The sequence below is a fragment of the Aptenodytes forsteri genome, unplaced genomic scaffold (genome assembly GCF_000699145.1).
Source record: "Aptenodytes forsteri isolate BGI_AS27 unplaced genomic scaffold, ASM69914v1 Scaffold55, whole genome shotgun sequence".
Lineage (NCBI taxonomy): Eukaryota > Metazoa > Chordata > Aves > Sphenisciformes > Spheniscidae > Aptenodytes > Aptenodytes forsteri.
This window is the reverse complement of record NW_008796063.1, coordinates 8,637,470-8,656,518: the sequence shown is the minus strand read 5'-3', so window position 1 is coordinate 8,656,518 and position 19,049 is coordinate 8,637,470. Positions and strand designations below refer to the sequence as shown.

Genomic DNA, 19,049 nt, shown 5'->3' with positions numbered 1-19,049 from the left:
GAAGAAATCACTTTGATAGGCAATGAAGTTCAACCCCTTGTTTTTACCCCAGGGCAAGGAGGAGAGGGAGTAGGAATTGGGTGGTACTTGCTTTGTGTAGTTTTGGTCCCTGTCTTCCCTGCTAGACTGCTGGAGTGTGCAGAAGTGTCCTGGAGTACCGTGCCAGGATGAGGCGGGCTGTTTCCCAAGAGAGGTCCTTGCTGTGCAATTTTGGTGCCCTTGAGAAAAGATTTAGCCCTTAATGTGCATCTCTTCTGGAAGCAGAAGGATGCTGTTCTTTTCCCCTTTCTGTTTTACCAGTAGTGAAAATGCATCTGTACTAACCATTAGCCATTTCGGAACTTATCTCTGTGCATAAAGAGACTTGTGGAATGCTTCTGTTCCCTTTCACAGGGAACTGCATGAGTCAGCTGGTGTTGAGAACACACCTATGTTTTCCTCATCTCCATCCCACACCCTTTTCTACTCTAATACATTCATGGCAGGTGGGTTCAAACACGTGAGCTCCAGCTTTGGTGCCTATTCGTGAGCCGCTGACACACAGGAAGAGGGTTTAGGCACTTGGATAACCTCCCAAAAAGCGAGCCCTTTGCTTGCTGAGGCACAGTGCCTGGTGTGCAGTTTATTTAGAGCTGATTCAGCCATCCCATTTCTCTCTCCTCTGCATCATCCAGTTCATGTATGCTCTTCCTTTACTTGGCCAGGCTCTGGTTAGCCTCCTGTTCCTGTACCAGAAGGGGTTTGATTTAACAAGAGAAATCTTTGCACTGGAAAAAACTGACCTGGAACATGTCCGATATATGTGCGTATCTGCATCAAGGTGAGGAGTATAGTCATGACCCTAAAGAGTGATAGTTAGTAGGTATTTTTTAAATTGTGTGTTCATATCTGCACATGTTAGAGACTGTATTTGAGGGCAGGAAGTGGCTGCAAAAAAGGGAGAGGAGAGTAATCCTTTGTAGAGAATAACGCATGTTTTTGGATGACTGTCTCAATAGGTGCATGCAGGTCTACAGTGGGCCACATGCCTGGGGGTGCCATCAGTAGAAACTGAACATGTGCTTCCTGCAGTATGTGTTTTGGAGAGGCAAAATGCCCCTGGTGCACAAGGTACAAATGTGTGATGAAACAGTGAGCTGGAATAGGGAATACATACAGCCTCCTCAGTTTGCCTCTTGTAAGTTTACAGTTTCTTCTGCATCTTTTCCAGCCGCTTCTGCATGCGCTAGTTGGTTTTGTGGCCATCTTTTGTGGAAGACCAGCTCCTTTAGAGGCTTCTCGTTCTTGTGCAGCATTTTCAGTCTCCACGTGGTGTTTCTGTTTGGAGTCTAATTCTGTTTCCAGTTCCTTCCTCTGAAAAGGAGCAGAAGGATAAATGATTATGGAAGGGATTTGAAGCGTTGATGTGGAATTATGAGGATCAGAAAAAGAAATAGGAAGATGGTATCTACCCCAGGAATTTGAAGCTACTCGTGCTCTAGAGTTGTGTTGCAGTTGAAAAATAAACGGCAAGTCGTGCCGCTGATGACAGTACACCTTGCAAATTCTCCTTTGTGGGTATAGATCAGCTGCGGATACCAGTGGCTTGTTACTGCTGTACTCAAGCACCATAAAGATTCTGATGGATGAGTTCTGCGTGGGGTGCAAAGTGCTGAAGTTCTCTTGTGCTCCAGTGGGCTGAGAGTGTCGTACATGCACCTTTTCTGCCTAGTCTGGATTTCCTTAAATTAGTGCATTCCCTTTGGGACATGTTGGCTGTTAAATGAAAACATTCCTTTTCAGGTATTTGTGCTGAATGTGGAAGCTCAGGTGCAGGAAAGAGTTTCATAGCTGCTCTGTTGGAATCATCTTTCTAAGATATTTCTACGTGTTTTTCTTACCCTGGAGTTTCATGATGGTGCTCTTTTTTTCTCCTTTCAGGGCTAACTGCTCAGCCTATTCCATCTTGACTTACAGGTCTTTTATTGCAATTTAATAGTTCCTCTTAATCTTTTCCAGGTACACGCAATGATCCTGCTCCTGACACAGATCTTTTGCCACACAGGAAGCCTGTGAGGAGAAGGTATGAAACAGATGGACAGCACAGCTATTTATGCAGAGCATTGAAAGCTAGGATATGTAGACCCGATATCTGTATGTTACCTTCTGAGAAATTTTGCCATACCTTTTTGTGTGTATCATAGGCTGCCTTTCTAAAGACTGGATCCACAGTTCACTGAAATCAATGGAAGTAATCCCAGCTGACTTGGACAACTCTAGATCGGACCATAAACCAGGTGGTGTATGCTCACTCAGTACCACTGGAGTAGTCAAAGGTATTATCCCCACCTATTATTAAGTCGATAGCTTTAGTTCTAATGACACTTCAGGCTTTGACTTCTACCTTTCAATGGAAAGAAGGTGGCTGAGTGTGCTGTAGATGGAAGGTGAAGATATTGTCTGAGCATGCAGTAGCTGAAAGCACAGAGGTGGCAGAAGGCTCAGCCTCCCTCTGGGAGGAAATGCTGTGCATTAAATCCACAGCTAGCTGTGATATTTCTGAAGTGCCAGTTGTCAGCACAGTGCCAAAGGAGCAATCTGCTCAGTGCTGGCAACTTTTCTCCCCTCTGTGCCAATTATGAATGCCATTGACTAGCTAGAGAGGGAAGCCGGCCTACTCTTTGTTGGAGGCCTGATAGGTGTGATGAGTGGAGTTGTGTAATAAGTGAGAGAAAGGATAAATCGAGAGGAAATGGAGGAATTCCTCAGGGTGCCATCTGTGATGTAGATTACCAGGGAGGCAGAGAGGAAGTGGATTTCTTCCTTTGTGGATTAATTTTGCCAGGCTGCAATCAGTGAGCTAACGTGCATTCTGCTTTTCAGGATCATAAAAAGCAATGCAAGTGCTGACATGTATTATTAACAGTGTGCTTTCAAATCAGCACTGGAGAGAAATAATGGAATACATACCTTCGGGTTTCCAGCTACCAGTGTAAAGGGCAGAAAGGTGAGGAGGTGACTTAGACCAGCTACAGCTTTCTTTGCTCTCTCATCAGCTGCTCAGTACTCACTGATGATTTCCTCATGCTCATTAGTAGTGTGTTGAAGGTCAGGCGCCAGCTTTCATTTAATAGTAAGCAGACTGATTCTAGAGGGCAGGAAGAAGTCTTGGAGACCCAGAATGTCTCATCTGCTCAGCTCTTCCATTTGGCTCTCAAAGAGATGATTTGTGCGTCACAGTTTTCTGTAGAGTTTGTTTTTTCTCTATAAAATTGTGCACTGTTAAGCCAAGTGGGATTCATCCCCACTGGATCTGCATGACAGAACATTAGGACCTGTGTATTTACTTGCACGCTAAATGAGAGCTAAAACGATGATACACCTCTGAGGCAGAAATAGACCCTGTTGTTTATGAAGGCCTTGAGTCTGAATCTGTTTTCCTGAATTTCTGTGTGCATGGATTTGAGTTTATATACCAATATTATTTATTTCAAAGTTATGCTGTGGTAGCAGCAGCTGGCTTTAGACCCAACTGAAACTGTATTTGATTGCATTCTTAACAAACATAGTCTCTGCTCCACAGTTTACAATATGTTCGTGTCTTTTTATCTCATGGAAAATATGAGCCCCACAGCTCATTTAGTGCTTACTGTTTACTGATATGAATCATTGAAGGACTGTTGTTGCTGCTGTAAAAATAATTTTAAAAGCCCTACTCTAAGGAAGGAGAACTACAAAGGCTTTAATAGAAGAACTGCATTCTAGCAACACAAGCTGCTCTTCAGCAAAACATCATCAAGTGAATGTGCCATTGTGTTCCAGAATGCTGCACAAGTTCTGTGCTATGTAGGTTTTGTGGAACAAATAAGTTCAAAAACTCAGATTTGGTATGGATATAGCCGTTCACCTGCTGAAAATGTATCCTTTTATCATCAGTCAATTGGAAGTGAATGTATTGGTTGCATTTTTTAAACTATTTGAATAAAAGTTGCATTTTTTAACCTATTTGAATAAAAGCCGCATTTATGACTCAGTTTTTATAACTGATGTCCCATAATTGCAGCTGAGAAATGCTTCTTGTATTATCAGTCCTTTCCAGAAGTTATACTCTTCTCCTTGGAAATGTTAGCATGCATGGTCTTTATGGAAAAGAACTGCAGACTGTAATGGTGAATGTTAAAGTAGCTTCTTAAATCTATGCACAAAATGAAATGGCAGGTATGTGATTTCATACTGCAATCTGTAACGCGAGGATGCTTAAAATTTCACTAAAATGGATCTCGCTGTGGGTTACAGTCTGTGGAAGAAATCCCAGCACCATGGAAACAACTAGTAAAACTATAGTTTCAGTGGAGGCAGAATTTTACACTGTCCCTTTTAAGGTGGGTTTTTCAGAAGTGCTCAGCACTGTCTTAACTCTTCCACTGAATTTGCTAAAAGTCCTTTCATAGGACTAGCTCCTGCAAGGAGCAAAGCTGGGCCAAGATGATGTTTGTTTTTTTTTTTTTTAAAATCCTGCTCTAATATCTCTAAAACTGAGTTCCATAGAGTTCTCAGACCTATCTTATAGACCACTGTTACATTTAGCCATCACTGGCCTAATCCTGCACGTCTTACCCAGAGCTAAGATTTAATGTTAAACCACATGCACATAAACTCTCTGACAAGATAGCTGTTGCATAAATAGTTCTACTTGCTCTGTACATGGACATTTGAGTTCATTAAGTCTTCTCCATGACCTCTGCCTGCTCCAGGAGTTTGTGAGAGTGCTCGCTGCCCTCCAGGCCGGTCTGCACTTCCAGCTGTGTCTGTAGTGGGCTGAGGCGGCTTGTACTGCTCCTGCAGCTCCTCTTCGTGCTGGCGAGCATCCTCATCCGTTTGGATCCGAAGGTCCTGAAAGCAGATGAAAGATTAATGTAAATAATGAAGGGAGAGGAAGCTGAAAGATGTAGGAGGTTTCTCTGCAAAGCTGCTCTTTAAGGTAATGCCAGATTTTTTTTTTTTTTTTAAAAAAAGCAAAAACCAAACCCTGCAAAAAACCACCAGCGCTGGATCCCAGTGTCATGTATGCCTGTCTTATATCATTGTAGCCACACTGACTTTAAGAGAATTACTTCTGACTGAGACTGATGTGACTGAGGACAAGTTAGGTTAGAGTGTGTGTGTGCATATATATACACACATGTGTATAGAGAGAAAGAAGCTTTCTTTTTACTCTTTAAGTTACTAAAATTGGATTTTTGGCAGCAGTTGTATCACTTTATTCCAACAAAGAGACTAGCCTTTTACTAATTTACTTAGTTTTATTTTAGAAATGAAGAGCCAAAGGAAGCTCCTTAGTTTTACATCTTTCTTAGCCAAGAAATGGACTAGAAACTATCCTATTCAAACAGCAATTACAACTTCTCTTAAAAGCAGAACTTTTTTGTTTTAATTACATATGAATAGTTCTCTGGGTTTCTAGTTTGACAAGAGCTGATAGTAATGCTTGTCTTCTATAAGGTTTGCTGGAACTACTGCAGATTGAAATTGGTATGAGTGGGAGAACCAGGGCTTTTGGATATAAATCCTCAGTTTGTTCAAGATGTCTGTTTAAACAAGAGTCCATAATCTACTGCTTTGTTGCTTAAGCTATAAAATAGAACTGGTATCCTTTTCCATCCAGGGACCTGCTTCCACCCTCTCCAGTTTACCTTGACGTGCTGTTGCATTTTATTCAGTGTCCTGACAAGCTCACCATTGTTCCTGTTGGCGTGATCCAGTTGCATTTCTATTCTGGTCAGGTCAGTGTCCATCTTCTTGAGCCTGAGAGCTTCAGCGCTCCCCTTCGCTTCAGTCTCCAGACTCTCCTGCAGAGACTCAATTGCACGCTGGTGATTATTTTTGCAGAGTCGAGTGAAGCATATGGTACAGCATTCTGTTATGTTGAGTCTGATCCAGCCTTTGTATCAAATTATTGCCCACCAAGTAATAAAAGTATAGTAACTTTTCAAACCTGTTTAAAACTGAGATACCAGTATTTTGCACAAGCCATTCATGAATACCTTCTTTTAAAACATCGGGTTGGGAGAGGCTTTCAAGAGGTCATCTTAAAAATCTACTGCCTAAAATCTGGATCACCTCCTGCTAAACCAGTCCCACTAGACAATGTGTGACCAGACTGCGCTTAACTTCCAATAATGGAGACTCTACAACCTCCAGACAATCTGGTCGAAGGAGTAATTCCCCTTAATGATTATAAAACTTTCCTAGTGTCTAACTTAAAACCTCCATGCCGCAGCCTTTGCCTGTGACTTAATGTCATATCATCGCTATACCTGGTTGTTTCAAGTTCTTCCTTCTCATGTTCTCCTGTCAATGTCGGCTTTAACCTGAGCCAGTTTGAGCTGAATGCAGATCAGTTTACTTTTTTCAGCCCACAAGGAAGGGTGCGACAGATGGACGAATAAATGCCCTTTGTGGGGTTAAACACACAAAATCCATCTGATGGAACGTGGGCAGCAGCCACCAGGCTGGCATGCAGCTCTCGCATCTGTAGCATTGGTACCTCCAGGGAAGACTGCTTCCTCCAGTGCCACCCGGAGTTCATCCTTCTCGGTCTCCAGTCTCTATCTTTTGCAGCTCATGAATGCTCTTCCCTCCCTCCCCCAGCTGATTGATTAGATCCTTAATTTCCTCTAGGGAAGAAAACGGGTATTTCGTATGATAGGTTTATTTCAGGACTATGAACTTTACCAAGTGCACCAGGCAGATTCTTTCAATGGAAATGGCATGAAATTATTCCAGTCACTTTATATCAGCTGCCCTTTTCTTTCGTTGCTAAATATTATCCTGGGTTTCTGAATGAGCCCTGCTCGCTGCATGTGTTCATGGAGGTGGAAGAATGAAGCCTATTAAGAGAAATTTTTTCCAATTTTTATCCAGCCTTCCCTTCTCCCCCTTTCAGATGGTTGCTCTTACAAAATGAAAACAGGACGCCACATCGTCTCTGTACAGCAGAATGGGGCGCTCTGCCAGCCAATGTAGGCCAGAGCAAAGGGTTGGGGGAGATAGCCTGGAAAACACTGGGTCTGTGCCAGGGAGTCCATCGCTGTTTTCTGTTGGCCACAAGGGCAGCAGATTGTAGCATCTTCTAAATATTTACAGTGTCATCTTCCAGCCTCCTGTAAGAGATCAATTTTTGCAATTTACCAAAGTGTTTTTTTTTAAAAAAAAAAAAAAAAAAAAACCAAAAAACAAAAGAACCAAAGCAGCTGGTCTCCCTGTACAGCCAGTGGGGGAGAAGTGATGCCAAGAGAGAGACTCTGAGCAGGAGTTTAACTGACTTGCTCTGAACTGATTCCTGGAGATGCCTAATCCTCCCCACTGAGGTTAAAGGGAACGTCATCTTCCCAGGGTAAAGCTGGCCATTGTTAATAGTCCCCTAAGTGAATTGCTCAGAATTGGAAAGAATGCTGGTAGCTAGAACTGGGACTGCAGCCTGTGTCTTATTTAAGCCTAATGCTGTAACCCGTCCATTATTCCCTTATGTGGAGCTCTAGTGATGATACGTGGCCCAGCCTGGAGCGATGACCTCCTAGTGTAAGAGTGAGCACGACCAAGCTGCTATTGTGATCATGTTTTGAGGGTTCAGAAAGGACCTCGGTCCTGAATGTTATCCCCAGAGTCGGTGTCCTGGAAGCAGTACACTGGTGCTAGTTACAATCTTGGGTGATCCGATAGGGGTGGGGTGTGTGTGAGTGCAGACTCTGTCCCAAGAGCAGAATCTAACCTGCGACTTTAAGTGAATCAAATGTGTGTTCCTGGAGAGTGAAAGCACTGCTAGAAATAAGAAAAGTGGCCATTGGTGCCAATTGGAAGACGCCACAAGAGATCATTCAGTAGGAATCAAGGGGCTTATGACTTGCAGAGTTTTTTAACATCAAACCAGTATTTACCCTGAAGGGCCCTTGTTCTCCTTTTTCATAGATTCCAGGTGCTCCAAGGATTCTTCATAGGCAGTCTTAAGCTCAAAATTTTCAGTTGTGTACATTCCTTCTGGGAACTATCCACTTCCACCTGCAGCTCTTTGCATTTTTTGTTGCCATTCTGCCAGCATCTTATCAAAGGCTCTCTGCTTCTTGTGCAGGGCAGCACAAGCAGCATTGGCCTGGAAAGATGAAGCCAAGCATTCACCGGACACAAGTTTTCTTTACACTTCACTTCTCTGCGTGTCCTGCCAGCTAGTCACAGTTAAATTGGCAGCCACTCTAATGACTGGCAGAGTTTCTCTTGGTCACTTTGAATGAATGATTAAAATGTTTACAAGGCTTTCTTTCCTCACCATTAGGAATTTAACAAGATCACCCAGTTCCCATCAGTGTGATAGTCTTCCTTGCTCCTGTGGTTATAATGATGCTGCTGTGGAGCAAATGTTTTCCACTTCAGATATTCCTTGGGCAGATGTGCTGTTAGTAATTGCCTGGGTTGATTAGTGTGAATCTTTCTATTTCAAAGACGATTCGGTTACAAACAAGATGTTATTCAAGACTATTTTAGACTGCGTTTAACTGCTTGTCATGAAGGGAAAGAATAAAGGTACCTTTTTTTTTTTTTCCTGGGAGCTTTTAATCACAAATATTTTACATATCCTTATGATCCGCACATGCGTTCAGATACCATGGTGACAAGCACACCACAGGAACCATAGAATAAAGAACTGCTTCATTAAAGAAAGTGATAGTGAAACAGATTTTTTTTCAGCCCAGTAATGTAATGCTGTATGTGGGATTTGCAGCTCTTGAGACCTGTTCTAAAGCTGACTGCAGTCATTGGCAGATACCCAAGGACTTCAGTGGATTTGGAGCAGCCTTTGTGCCTATTTTAAGTAACATTTTTATTCAAATGTCCCACAGTTGCACTACTATTCATGCTCTTACACTGACACTAGCAAGAGTAGAAATACTAATTTAATGAAGGAGCGTTTGTTGCTAGTGTTTAAACTACATGTTGTTTAGATCTGCTTTGAGTATGGCAGTTAATAACCAGCGGCCAACCCACTGGTACTGCAACACTGAAAAGTTCAAAGCAGGATATCATTATCCTTAAAAAGAAGATGAATACCTTGCCTTGCAGTAAAGGAGGGCTTTTGCTTTAGCTGTACTCTTGTTTCTGGAAGTCAGCTAATGAGCTTACCAGAAGCATGCTGTGTGCTCCTAGGAATTAGCTGCGGCTCTCATGTGGGTTTTCTCTTGATGTGATAAATCTTAGCCTTGCTTCTCATGGTCATACAGATTACTTGACGTTTAATAGAGAGATCTTAACATAGTAAGAAATAAGGGACCAGTACAAAGCTGACCTGAGTTAACAGAAAGACTCCCAGGGCTTCTGGTACCAGATCTTCTTAGATCTTACTGGTCAGGCTTGAGCTGGATGCTTGCCTGAATGGCTGGATTTCTTGCCTTCTCAAGGTCAACAGTGAGGTCCTCCACTTCTTTCTGAAGTCTGCTTAGTTTTCTCTGTGTTGGCAACCCAGGCTTGGACTGATTCAGCTGTCTCCTCTGCTTCTTGGAGCCTCACAGCCAACTTTGTCCTGAGGTTGGCAAGAATTTGTCCAGGCTCTGCATGTCCCAGGACAGCAGCAACTTCTGTAGGCAGTTGGTGGTCCCCAGTACCTTTGACTCTTCATCCAGCTGCCTCTTGAAGTCATCCCTCACAGCCAACTTTGTCCTGAGGGAGGGAGGGCAGAAATATCCTGGTGTTCATGGAGCGAGGAGCAGTAGGAGTCAGCAGCCCTCATCTCGAGCACCATCACTGTTTTCACCAGTGAAAAGGTGAAATCCTGGCAGCAGTCTCAGAAAAAGGATTGTAAAACCAGTGGCTGGTTCTTCCCCTCCGCTGCTGGATATGGCATATTGGGCCACAGCTCAGCTCTTCATTGCTGGATTGTGACCTGGTGATAGACACTTCCACCTTCCATTCGGGTATCTCGAGGACTGGGGTAGTGTCTAAGAGCAAAGTAGCTTCCCTCCCTTGTGAATATCCCTGGGACTCAGTACAGTCATGCAGAGATGTAGCAGCTTATTCCATTTGTCTCAACTTGTTCAGGCACAAGGTGAAACCCTCCAGATGCCTTAACTGTTGTTGCTATTATGTGAAAGCACGTTTATGTTAGCTCCATTAGAGAGACTGCTACAAAGATTGGCTCAACTTCTAGCCTGTAATGCCAGCTCTCAAAGACCAGATTCTAAGGGGTTTAATCTGATTTGATGCTTGCTTTATTCTTAGGAAATGCTCATGGCTTTTGTAGGGCTGCTGGAAGAGTAAAGTCCTTGTTGAAATAAAGAAAGGCTATCCAAATTCAAGCCTTTATCAGAAAGGATCAGTGTTGGTTTTCTGTTGCTGGTGTACAAGTGTTAGGTCTCAATAGTCCCTGTTTATTATTGCAAGTATTATTTTCTTTCTCTTGGCCAGAGCCCTTTGCTTTCTCTCTGTCTTACCAAATTGAGTCCTAACAGATCACATCTATAAGCTGTGACTCAGCAGCCAAACTAAATAACGAGACTGCCATAAGTCCCATCCCAGACTCCCTGAAAGCTGAGTGCTCACTTGGTTCCTTCCAGCTCTTTGGTTCTTTCAATGGCATCAGTCTTGTATTTAGTCCTCCAGATTATGACTTCAGTGTTGAGTTTAGAGACCAGGCACTGCAGTTCAGCTTTGCTCTCCTCCTCTTCCACCAACTACTTTTTCATTGGCTCCAAATTGTGCTTGGTGTTGGCCAGGCTCACTACAGCAGTAGTGCAGGACTAGAGATAGCACAGCCGTTACTATGTGTCTGTCCTATTGGAAGTACGAGTACACGGACCTCACTCCCCAGTGCTGGAGTGCCCCACCTGAACAACTCAGTTCTGGACCAGCTAGAAGCATCTCAGGCTTCAAAATATCTTCCTGGTCAGAAGCAAAGTTCCTGTTCTCCATACCTGTTTTTACTGTGCTGCAGTGAATTGAATTGAGCTCGTACAACTGAAAACAGAACTTGGCTTGTCATCATCACTGTTTTCTCTCAAACAGTATTTCAAAAGAACTATGACAGTAAACCCATTTGGTGATTGCTCTGAACACAGAGAGAATTCTTGCCAGACTTTTGATATACAGGTGGAGCACTAGAATTACTCTTTGGAGATAAGCAGAAATTTCCAAGGCAGATGTGTCAGACAGAGACCTGAAATACTGGTATATTTTGAGCCAAACTTGTATGATCTATGCAAATAAACTGCTGTACGATCCACTGAATGGACAGTGGACTAAGAATCAAGGGGTGTGTGTTCTGCTCTTTGCTGCTGACTCATGGGAGATTCTGTATCTTATTTTCATATCCATACAAGACTCATGTCCCCCCCACTGCCTCCAAGATCAGCTGTTAACAAGCCCAGACATTAATTTGGATGAGGAAGTTTTCCTTTGTGAGAGCTAACACACAAGATTTGTTACTCTGAAGTGGGCAGCGTGCAAAAGAGCAGGCACTGCATGTCCCAGGACAGCAGCAACTTCTGTAGGCAGTTGGTGGTCCCCAGTACCTTTGACTCTTCATCCAGCTGCCTCTTGAAGTCATCTGCTTGTGAGGTGAGAGAAATCTTTATGTGGACAATCCGGTTGTGCCTGCTCTGAGCTTCCTCGTGCTCCCGACTCAGCTGGCTGTTTTCAGCTGTGGGAAAAGTGCATAAAGAAGCAGGAGAAGAACTAATTCAATCTGACTGGAGAAAAAGAGAAGTGAAGGCTAGAAGGATTGGGCAGATTTGCTAGAGGAGACAGGGCAGGGCTGCCAGAGTTAGATGAAATGTAGGGGAAGAAGAGGATCGGAGGGAGGTAACATTGCGCAAAGCTGTCAAGGAATTTACCTTGGAGCCTGATGGCATTAATTTCAGCTTGGCTTTTCTCCACCTCAGCCAGCTGGGCATTGGCTTCAGACAGGTTGTCTTCCAGCTTGTGAACATGAGCATCTGAGTTCAGCTGTAAGAGAGAAGTCAGTCATATGATGCTGAGTAAGGCTTGAAGGGCCAAAATATCCTCCCTCTCGTGCAAACTCAGTTTATTCCAGTTGGTTGTAATTATAATGGGATGACTGTAATAGCCAGGGGGAGTGCAGAGTGTCCTGACCTTTAGCAAGGGGGATGCCCACTCCATCAGCTGGGGCGGGCAGTGTTCAGCACCACCTGCAAACAGCTGCTTTCTGGTATCAGTTAGCTTGTGCTGCAGAGGGCTGAATTCTGCCTTGCGCTGATGGCTGCACCTGTGGCTGCATTGGTGGTCTGTTGAGGAGTTCCCTGCTGGCCTCTCACCTTGGATTTCTGCAGAGTCCGTGCTTGCACTGAGGTCATCCGTCTCTGCTTTCGTGACCTGTTTGTCCGTCTTCAGCTTCGCTTTCACCCTGGGGATTCTCCACGAGCTCTGCCGTCTCAGCCATGGCAACCGTGTGCTTCCTGCGCAGGGTGGAGCCCGTGGCCTCGCTCTGCAGGGCTGCCTTCTCCAGCTCAAGGAGCAGCTTCAGCAGCCCAGCTTCCTGCTTGCAATTCTGTAAGATCTGAGAAGGGGCCAAGTACATGTTGTCAGCTGGGATCTGGCAGCCTTGGAGTCTCAGTAAGGCCCTTGGGGACGCTTTATAAGAAAGACTTCTGGAAACCTTTTATTTAGCTTTAATAGTTTCTTTATTTGGGACAAATTCCATCTTTGGTATTAATCCATTAGAAGGTCAGTGGCTGGTATCTTCCAGAAAGATTAACCATCCCTAGGCCTCCTTGCTAAAGCTCAGAGTAATTCTCTGGACTGCAGGCCGTGTATTTTCCTTGCAAAACAACAGAAAATACTCCTAATAGTCCTGCCTCTTTTTTTTACTGTGTGCTTCTGAATTAGCAACTTTCTAATTAATCTCTGATCACCTTCCACTCCAACTCTATAGGAATAACAAAGCTCACAGTGAATTTCATGGAGCCTTGGTGCTTTACCCCTTCCAAGGTCTGCAGTGTGAGGGGGAGATTGGGTAAAGTCTGCAGGGTCTGGCCTGCTTAAGAGCTCAGAGAAGCTGCTGAAGAAGCTTCTCCTTTGGAGAGTCCCAGCGACGTTCCTCATTCTCTGAGGAAAAAGACAAGATGTTCAAATGCGGGGAAGGTGTCTGACCTGAGCAGTTGTTGCAACGCCAGCTTCTTCCAGGCAATCTTCCTTGTTTCTCCACCTAGTGGGAAAGAGGGAAGAAATTCTTATTTCATGCCAAAGAGCCTGTGTATACTTAGAAGCATAACCCTTTTGGAAACAATGGTAGCAAGTGTGAGGCATAATCAGAGAGGGAACAGGAATTCCCAAATGCTATGCTCTGCTTTAACCTACCTTGCTGCTTTTTGTGTCACTGGACAAGTTCCTTTACCTCTGTTTTCCCACCTGTGCAAGGTGTCTAACAACACTGACCTGTGTCCTGATATGGTTGAGAATTAATTAGCTAGCATTTTAAAGTGAATTGAAATGGAAATGTTACTTATTATTGATGCTATCAATTTGTATTAGTCATTAGAATGTGTTCAGAGCATTCCATTAAAATACAACCTTTTGGGGACTATAGATTACCTTCAGGCTTTTCCATTGTTAATGAATCTGATTATATATTTAACAACCACATTCTGGCGATTTACGTAAGATTTATTAGAGTCGATCCATCCATCACTACAGAACTGTAAAAAGTGGATGGGGTGATTTGATAGCTGAAGCACGGGACAGAGAAATCCCCGACCTGCTGCTCTCTTGCTCTGTGGAGGACTGCCTCATCAGTAACTGGCTTCTTCAGAGGTTTCTATGAAAGGAGTAGTGTGTGCAATTTATAATGGCGAGTTGCATAGGCTAAAACTAGAGTTCAAGATTGTTGTCCATCTTACTACTCTTTCATGAGGAATTTTGCTTTTTAATTAGTAGTTTAATGTCATCAGGTCTTTTCAGAGGTGTAATCGCTCCCCTGAGGAGTTTTCCTCCTTAGATACTGTTACCTGCGTTCTTATAGCATGCTCAGCTTCCAGGTCTTCTTCCAACTCTTCAATATATGGGCCTGGAGGGCACACACAAGCACAGCAGTGTCTATGAGCAAGAGATGTGAGAGAAATTTGTGGAAATACAAACAAGAATCTTAATTTCTTCACTCCGTTCTCTATATGTTTGTCAGCTCAACTGGATTTGCTTTCCTGGAAGAGATCTACAGCTGGGAATACTGAGCCAACAAAGCAGGGAAGACCTGGCCAGGTGTCTCAGTAGACAACTGATGTTATCTGCAGCATGGTTAGCTTCCTGTATCATGTTGGAATTTGGCCTTCAGGAATATAATCAAGCTGATTTGGTTACTTGAGGGAAATAGAGGCTTGTTTGTAGAAATAGCTGCAGTCTAGGTTTGTGGGTCATATTTTTGTTGAAATGCTGAGGTTTTAGTTAAATATTTGGGCACTGAAATACGTTGGATGAAAGAAACATTTGAATTCAGAATGGTAACGCTGTGCATCCCGTGAGCTGTGGCCTAATTTCTGTTTTTATTTACCACCTTTCCTTCCACAGTGAGAGGGTGAGTGCCTTGCAGGAGCCTTTGGCATTAATGTGGATGAAAAGATCTATCAGCCGTCTTTGCTGGCTGCCTGCAAGCAGAAGAGGAGGTCCCTGCTGCAGATCACTTTTCTTCTGGCCATAGCAGCATGGCAGGAGATCTGCAGTGAGCATACAGTTCACCAGACTTCAAAGAAAGTGGAGTTTAGAGTAAGTGGATAATATACAAGACAAGCTGGATGTCAGAGCTGGCTGAACTATTGATTCACTGGAAGCTAAAAAGGCAAATGTTTCCAAGCCGAGGGGTTTCACAAGCTCACAGAGAAGCAGTCAGAACCTGCTGTAGAAAAAAAAGTGAAGATCTACCTGGGGAAAAATAAATACTAGATCTCAGCTGGCTCAGTTATTTAAGGGTTTAAAGAGTGATAGGCTACAGAATCCATTTTAACAGGGTAGGCTTAGAAGGTCTGTGTTAATCTTTTATGCCAACTCAGTCTTGTCAAAAAGATAAAGCTGTGCAAGCAGGCTACCGTGGGGTAAGAAAAGGTAGGATGTTACAGCAAATGAGTTAAGCCAAATAAGCGTTTCTACTCTGTAGTGAACAGGTTAGTCTTTGTTGAAAGTGGGTTGAGATCTAGTGTCCTGTCTCCTTAGTGGGACTGGCAGGGCACTTAAGTCCCTTTTTCCTTTGTTGAAGCTCCTCCTTACCCCATCGTTAACTAGTCTGCAAGTAAAGGCACAAGCGCCCCAGGAATTGAGTCGTCTGTTTGCAGCTCTGAAGGACTAACAGCAGCACTTAATTTTTCTTCTGGCACTTAAGCATCCCAGTGGCCTTGCTCTGAAGTACAAGTGTCTTGTACTCCCTGTGGAGCGCTGTGTTGGAATTTGAATTAGCAAAGCTTGCCAGTATTTATTAATGATTGTACACATTGCCTTAGCTACTTAGCTCTTTAACTAGGTAAATTAGTGGTTTGGATAATATAGAATTGGAAATTTGTATTCTGGGAAGTTAATATCTAAGGGGAGGTTTGTCGGAGAAGTGCTGGCAGACCCATCACTAAAGTAGTCAATAGTGACACTAAAAGTTCTAATTTGTGATAATATTTTGCATTCCTAAAACAGTTTTTATCTGAGGATCATAAGGCCTTACATAAACATGAATCATTTAAGCCTCATAACTTCCTGGTGATTATGCACATTTTATATGTGGGTGGGCATGGAAGATGAATTACAAATATCAGACAATGAGTCAGAAAAAGACTTAGGAAACAAAATCCTGTATTTCTGATTCTGCTTGCCTGAACTACTGAACTGTACTTCTGCTTGTCATTAGGTTAATACTGAAGAGATCAGGGTATGACTGGATTTTCACAGTGACTTTATGATCAAGTGACTTTTCAGGTGTAGGTAATGCTGTCAGAGCTATGATGTAGCACAACCGCACCCAGTAGGATCCTGTACCCTGGGAAATTCTGTTACAATTGACGCTTACTTCTTTACAACCTCTTCCACGTTTGGCTCATTTCCTCTCATTGAGGTTAGCAGTTGTCATTTTGAGGTCACCCTCTGCTTTATGATGAGCCTTTTCCACCTTGCCATGGGTTGTCTTTTCTTGTTCCCACTTGTCCGCCAGCTAGTTGAAAAAAGTGGAATCAGTGTGAAAAAGAACTTTGTAACGCACATATAGGTGGTGTTTATCAGAAGGGCCCAAGATGTCAAAAACAGACCAAAGAGGGCCATCTAAAATATAGACCATAGCAACTGCACCTCACCTCATGCATCTGAGTGGTAGGTTTGCTGTTGTTCTTGTTCAGGTGGTTCACCTTGTTCTCCTCACCTTGCAATTTTCTAGGAAGGGAGAGACCAAGACTAGTGAACAGAGTTGGGTGAGAAACTAACTACCCTGCCCTGGCAACAGACTGAAACCCCAAAGAATAGATTAATCTGAGGTGCTTCCTGAAAGCAGTATGCGCTTCGTGTGTGCATTTTCAATAGGCCCACAGGAACTCGGTCCAGCATTGGCTCTTACAGAAGAATCCTGCTTGCCCTCAGCAATTCACGTAGCTCCTTTGGGCAGTGGCACAAATTGGCAACACTTCACTGTGCTGCCATGAGTTAATACCTAGAAAAACACGGACCCCTTCCTGTTTGTGCAGCAAACTGTAGTCTCGCAGTATTTAAGCAAGCAGACTTTTTTTTTTCCCCTTTCCCCGGACTAGGAGAATGAGAATGGGAGAGAGTAAAGAAAAATGGAGCAGTTATTTCTGCCTGATGAACTTCCTCCAAAGCCCTCTTCTCCTTTTGGAATTTAGTGACTGAGTCATTCTGAGCAGAGAGATCTGAAGTCAGAGTTCGAACTCTGTAGTCTAATGCCTGCAGACAGGAAAGGGAACATCACGCAGGTTTTGTGGATCACACAAGCCGTTAGCAGCACCAGGACAAAATGTCACTGGGAACTTGTATTTCTTCAGAAGGAATCTGAGATTCAGTTAATAAATTCTGAGACATACAAGGCATCTGTGAGTTTAACATCCTGTGGATGTTAACACTGACTTCAGAAGACGCAGCAGACAGCCACATGGCTGCTACTGTACAGATTTAAAACTTCTCCAATTAGATTAAATAAAAAACAGTTCAGGTGCAGGAGGGGGAGAAGTATTCCCCAAGGCGAGGTGAAAAGGAGTTACATGGTTATGGAGGGGGCCATTTTGTAAGTAGAGGCCTACCAGCATTGCCATGTAAAAGTGGGTGTAATTAATAAAGAATGTAGAGGAGATGCAGATGTCTTTATGTAGAGGGATCCCTAGGAATTGCTGTGAAGTGACTATTACTATGGGGTAGAAGGGTGAAGTGTAGAATTAAATCCATCCCAGGTTATATGACGTGCTGAAAGACAATATAAGAAATTGTGGGGGAGATCAGCTGAGTGAATGTGAGCATCCCAAAGGGTGCGCTGCCTGGAGGAGCTGTAATGGTTGCCGGGGTTCATTTCCCTGAAGAACGAGGCAGAAAAAAACTCTGTCATGCTTCATACCTGCTTTTCCTTCTCAGTATGAGCCAAGGTAGTCTCCAGCCCTTCGAAGTCACATTTCAAGTCACTGAGCTAATGCTGCAGCATCTGCTTGCTGGCTCTCATGTCAGCTCCTTCATATCCAGGATCTGGCTCGGTAGGTCCATCTTTGATTTCGTCATTTGGGCCAGGCACTCCTCAGCATCCAACAAGTTCTCTTGTTCCTAATGAAGGGGTGGGAATCCAGTGTTGGTCCTATGAAAGGCCACTACAACTCCTGCCTCTTATGGCAGCAAACTTCCAGTAGCAAGAAATGCAAGAATTCGCCTCTTCTGCAGTGTTTATTAAGATTCCTTTAACATACCTGTTGTTAGAGTTGATCTGAATCTCCATGACTCAGGCCATAGCTTCTTAAAGTTAAGCATCAAAAAATCTGTTTATACACACACAGGTCCTTAAAGAAGAGTTTACATTTTAAAAAGGTGCCACCCTGACTTGCTGTAGATCATGCTGAGCACCAGTGGTTGACCAGGAAGAGAACTCGGGACTTGTGACAACAGCTCCTTTGCTTTAGCCATGCGGCCTCTCAGTCTCCTCTGTTTTCTAAGGACTTAACTTTATTTAAGATACAGTCAGGCTGTCTGTGAATCTCATGCATCATCCCCATATGCTCTTTATTCATTCTGTATTCTGAAAAGGAGCCTCTTATGAGTCATTTGAGAAAGCCGATGCGCTGCCTAAATGAATGCTAAGCCTTTAACTGTTGATAACGCTCAGCCTGCAGTCGGATGGGGAGGTCATTCTTCTCCTGGCTGAGGGTGGCTGTCCTCTCCTCTGCTCTTTTGCATGTTCTGTGAACTCCTGAGTCTTTGACATGATAGTTCTCAGCTCTAATTCCTTCAGTTACATTTTCTTCTCCTGTTGGGCCACATTCAGCAAAGGCTTCACCTGGAAGTAAGGAGTTCAAGCAATGAGGTGCCCAAAACAAGCTTTTTCTATTATAATGGTCCTTGAAAGCCCTGAGGTGGTCCTTTTATTATCAGATCGTAGTATTTTTTGCATACCAGTGGGAGGCCTGGTGTTTCCTGAAATGCCTGTTTAGTGCAGAGGGTTTCATATCTATAGTGTGAGTAATACAACTCCTAGAAAAGGTTGGTATGGTGCACAGTAGCAGATCTGCATGCCAACATAGAAATCAGGACTGTATTCCAGATTCTGAACCGATATAAACGCAGAATGATTCTTGTAATGATCTAGATTCATACCAGTCCAAATGGGACCAGAACCCTTTGAAAGCTCTTTCTTTCTAAGGCTATGGAAGTTTATTTGGTTTGCACTGGAGTTGGGAAGGTGTCCCCCCAGGTAAAAAGGCAGATTTTGTTTCACCTATATGTGGACAATTGGCTTTAATATAGTTTTTGTTTCTGTATTGGGTTTGCGTGGCAAGGTTTTGGTAGCGGGGGGGCTACAGGGGTGGCTTCTCTGAGAAGCTGCTAGAAGCTTCCCCCAAGGC

The 19,049-nt window shown here is 43.6% G+C and overlaps 1 pseudogene; it reads right to left on the bottom strand.

Annotated features, from left to right (window-relative positions):
* Window positions 1–519: 519 nt before the first annotated feature.
* The window catches only part of LOC103905004, a 30,565-nt pseudogene continuing 12,035 nt past the window's right edge, over window positions 520–19,049 (bottom strand).